This window comes from Panicum virgatum, chromosome 6N (assembly GCF_016808335.1).
Source record: "Panicum virgatum strain AP13 chromosome 6N, P.virgatum_v5, whole genome shotgun sequence".
Taxonomy (NCBI): Eukaryota; Viridiplantae; Streptophyta; class Magnoliopsida; order Poales; family Poaceae; genus Panicum; species Panicum virgatum.
Window position 1 is genome coordinate 24,231,216 of NC_053150.1, and position 4,883 is coordinate 24,236,098.

Below are 4,883 nucleotides of genomic sequence, written 5' to 3' on the forward strand. Positions count from 1 at the left end.
CTATAAGAAGAAGAAAGATATGGATGTAAATGTTCACATCTATAAAGCTCGACTTGCCGCAAAAGGTTTATTCTAGCTATTGCTTAAATCTGTTCGGATTATTCTAGCTATTGCTTCATAGAGTTGACTACGACGAGACTTTCTCGCCCGTAGCGATGCTTAAATCTGTTCGGATTATTCTAGCTATTGCTGCATATTTTGATTATGAAATATGGCAGATGGATGTCAAAACAGCTTTCCTTAATGGAAATCTGACCGAGGACGTGTATATGATGCAGCCCGAGGGTTTTGTCGATCTGACCAATGATGGAAAGATATGCAAGCTTCAAAAATCCCTTTATGGATTGAAGCAAGTATCTCGGAGTTGGAATATTCATTTTGATGAAGTAGTCGAAGGGTTTGGCTTCATTAAAAACGAAGAAGAAGCTTGTGTTTACAAGAAGGAAAGTGTGAGCTCTTTTGCATTTCTAATCCTGTATGTAGATGACATACTGCTGATTGGAAATAATATTCCTATGCTTGAGTCCATAAAGACTTCACTGAAAAATAGTTTTTCGATGAAGGATTTAGGAGAAGCAGCATACATACTGGGCATCAAGATCTATAGAGATAGATCAAAGAGGCTTATAGGATTAGGCCAAGATACTTACATTGACAAAGTGTTGAAGCGATTCAACATGGAAGAGGCAAAGAAAGAGTTCTTGCCTATGTCTCATGGCATACATCTTAGCAAGACTCAGTGTCCTACGACGACTGATGAGCGAGAGCGCATGAGCAAAGTTCCATATGCCTCGGCAATTGGATCTATCATGTATGCAATGATAAGTACACGCCTAGATGTTTCTTATGCTCTAAGTGTTACAAGCAGGTACCAGTCAGATCCAGGTGAGAATCACTGGACAGCTGTGAAAAACATCCTCAAGTACTTGAGAAGAACTAAGGATGTGTTTCTAGTCTATGGAGGTGAGGAGGAGCTCGTTGTAACTGGTTACACTGATGCTAGCTTCCAAACCGACAAAGACGATTCAAAGTCTCAGTCCGGTTTCGTGTTCAAAGTAAATGGTGGTGCGGTTAGCTGGAAGAGTTCCAAGTAGGACACGGTGGCCGATTCTACAACAGAAGCCGAGTACATCGCAGCTTCGGAAGCTGCGAAGGAAGGTGTTTGGATAAGGAAGTTCCTTATTGAGCTTGGTGTGTTCCCTAATGCCTCTAGCCCACTGGATCTCTACTGTGACAACAGTGGAGCTATTGCGCAAGCCAAGGAGCCGAGGAATCACCAGAAGGTCAAACACGTTATGCGGTGATTTCATCTCATTCGAAAGTTCATCGATTCTGGTGAGATCAAGATATGCAAAATACACACAGACCTGAACATTTCAGATCTGTTGACAAAACCCCTTTCACAGCCCAAGCATGAGAGGCACACAAGAGCAATGGGTATTAGATATATTCTAGATTGACTCTAGTGCAAGTGGGAGACTGTTGGAAATATGCCCTAGAGACAATCATATTTCCTTGTATTCATGATTAATAAAGTGTTCCTTGAATATTCATGGATGACAACTTGTATTGATTAATGCTTATGTGAAGTATTTGTGAAACTCTTTACTTGTATGAATATTCTAAAGTGTTCCTAGTCGGAGTTCACATGAGGACACACATGAATATTACACTAGCACATGTATTAGTTAATTGACTATGTTTCACAAGTCATGGACATGGGGATGTCAAACTAATAATGTGGGTTCATGTGAGACATGAGACAGAACTGACCCAACACGAGATGATGACTTCTCATTACACAATATGTACGCTGTATCCTAAGACATGAGATTGTCGTATGTACTCAAGATGTGAACCGTCTTACTTAGGAGCCATCAAATGCTACACCGTAACTGGGTAATTATAAAGGTGGCTTTCGGGTCTGTCAAGAAGCATGCTGTGAGACATAGTAGATCAATATGGGATTTGCCCCTCTCTACAAGAGAGAGATATCTCTGGGTCCCTCGAGTGATTTGGATCAGGAAATGCATGGTCAAGCTAGGGATAAGAGTTAACCAAGGATTCCGAATCACAGGATCGAGAAAGAGTGGTGCTTCAAGCTAGACCAAATATCGTGAGGCAAAGGGAACAACATGTATAAGATTGTGACGGCTCGACAGATATGATTCGGTGCGTGCTTAGGAGTTGACACTGTCTTGCTAGAGACCGCTATCAACTATTGGCGAGTAGGAGTACTGGGCCGTGTCTATTCACGCGTGAGCCTATAGTGTCACACACTTAAGGGCCAGAAGCCTAATGAGGATGAGATCCAAATTAGACTGAGCTTTGATGCACTAATGGGCCTTGACAGGCCCATAAGGTTGGACCCTTGGTGGGGCCCATAGCAACCCACCAAAAGGGGGCGCCCAAGGTGGGGGCAAGGGCAGCCCACCTAGGGCGCCCAAGGTGGGGCCCACTAGAGCCCATCTAGGGGGCGCCCACCAGGCCTATATAAGCAAAGGGGGGGCACCATCCACCTAACCCTAGTCCCCTTGCTGATCGCCGCCATCTCTTCCGTGCATCAAGCCCTAGTTGTTCTCGCGGATCTAGCAATCCGGAGTCCGACGCTTCTTCCCGTATGTGTGGACTTCGCGGAGGTGCTGCGCTTGCTGCACAAGGATGAGCCATTTGTGAGGTGGTTCACGCAACTGCACTACCGGCTTCCATCTGCACTACACCGACGCACTACAGAATTTCCGCAACCGCGTGTCTAGTGGTAATCCCGTGATATATAACTGTAGTAATCCTGGTTTATGTGGTAGTAAATTTTTGTTTTTGCCACCCCATATTCCTACATGTCGGTCCACTAGGAAGCTGCTTCTCGGTTAGTGTACTCCTCGACGTTCGGGTATCGTGTAGGAATTCATGCAAACATGAAACGGGACTTGATTTTCTCCAGTGTGGGTCATTCTCCCCGATGTCCCTAATTTCCCGGCACTTGCAGTTCTAAGCATGTGGCTAAGATAACTTGTTTGCTAACATGACTAGTATACTAAGATCTGTTGCCTATGCTCCCGCTAACCTTAAGTGTATTTGTTTATTCTTTATTCATGAGAGTTGGCTGTTGTGTGTGTGTCACATTACCTATAATTATCCTTTATTATCACTTACCCCTGTATAATCAGCAGTTTACACCTTACCTCATAATGTCATGGTTATGTAACTAGTAAACATCTTTACATAACCTCGCCTCCCTTGGGAAAATATAAATAACGATACTCTGAATACTTTCGGGTGAAATGTTACAATGGTATATCAGTGCGCTTGCGGATCCTTCTGTAATCACTAAGACATACCGCACATCGTTCCATGGCGACGTTGCTATGGACGTAACCCATTCATGGCGATGGGGCTGTGGAACGACCAACCCGGCATTCCGTGGTGGCGTTGCTGGGAACGAACCCCTCCTAGTACCGACGTTAAGAAATGCCAACAAGTATTTTTGGCACCGTTGCTGGGGATGGAACTAGGTGTAAAGATTTTACTAGCACATAAACCTGGTAATATGAATAAGATGTAGCTACTGCTTATACAAGCTAATGTGTTCTCTATTTGTTTTCTCCTGATTGGATGAAAACAGGATAGTGTATGTCTGGTTTCTCCTTGCCGACAAACTTTGTTGAAAATCCCGAGAAGCTCGTGAGAAGGGCCCGACCTCGCATCGTCCCTCCTCCGCTCTCGCAGTCGACAAGCAAACCAACTTTTCAAGCACAAATGACAACAACCGAACCCATGGCTGAGAAGACTCTCCGCGACTTCTCTGTCCCCTCAGCTGCCAATGTGGCAATTGGACCCAATGTTGATGTTGGGGACGTGAACTTTGAGCTGAAGTCCAGCCTCATAAACATGGTGCAAGCTAGCCCATTCTGTGGCAAGCCAAATGAGGGCACGAACGCCCATCTCCAGAACTTCCTGGAGCTCTACAAGACCGTAACCATACGGGGTGTTGCTGCTGATGCCTTCAGGCTCCGCCTATTTCCTTTCTCCCTTCTGGGGAAAGCAAAACAGTGGTTTTATCAGAACAAGGAAGCCGTCAGCACATGGGTCAAATGTTCCACGACGTTCCTCACTAAGTTCTTCTCGTTGGGCAAAACAAATGCCCTACGTGGAAGAATATCAAGTTTCCAACAGACAGGATGGAATCCATCCCAGAAGCTTGGGAGAGACTCCAAGAGTACATACTCGTCTATACTCATCAAGGGATGGACGAGTGGCTCGTACTCCAAAGCTTCTACAATGGGTTAACGACCACATCAAGAGCCCATCTGGATGCTGCTACTAAAGGAGCCTATCTAGACCTCACGATTGCCAAGGCTACGGCCTTAATTGAAAAAATGGTCTCCAACCAGGGCTGGAACAAGGAACGTTCCCGGCCCAGGACCAAAGGCGGAATGCATACCGTCAAAGAAACGGATATGCTCATCGCCAAGATGGACCTCCTACTCAAACATCTGCACAAAAGGGCAGAATTCAAGAAACACATAAATAACTACGCCCAAGCCATAAAATCATACTCAATGTGTGAGGTCTGTGGTGACGGTGGACACTCGGCGAATGACTGCCCCGAGACCCGTGAAGAAGTGGCATACATGAACAACAACAACAACAACAACAACAACAACAACGGGAATCGTCCACAAGGAGGTCAAGGGTGCGGCCAAGCACGCCCACCATTCCAAGGAGGAGGTAACAACTTCAACTCTAATTTCAATTCAAATTTCAATTCAAATCAACCCTCCTTGAGAGATCTGGTCTTTGGCCAAGCTAAAATAAATGAATCTTTAAATAAAAAGCTTGCTGCCAACGACAAAGTTTTGGAAAATATAAATGCTAAAGTTGAA

General features: G+C 45.0%; 1 non-coding gene across 1 annotated transcript; it reads right to left on the bottom strand.

Moving 5' to 3' along the window:
• Window positions 1-4,140: 4,140 nt before the first annotated feature.
• On the bottom strand, window positions 4,141-4,246 carry LOC120680325. Its single transcript, XR_005677596.1, has one exon. It is a non-coding gene; the product is annotated as a small nucleolar RNA R71 (small nucleolar RNA).
• Between the last annotated feature and the right edge of the window lie 637 nt (window positions 4,247-4,883).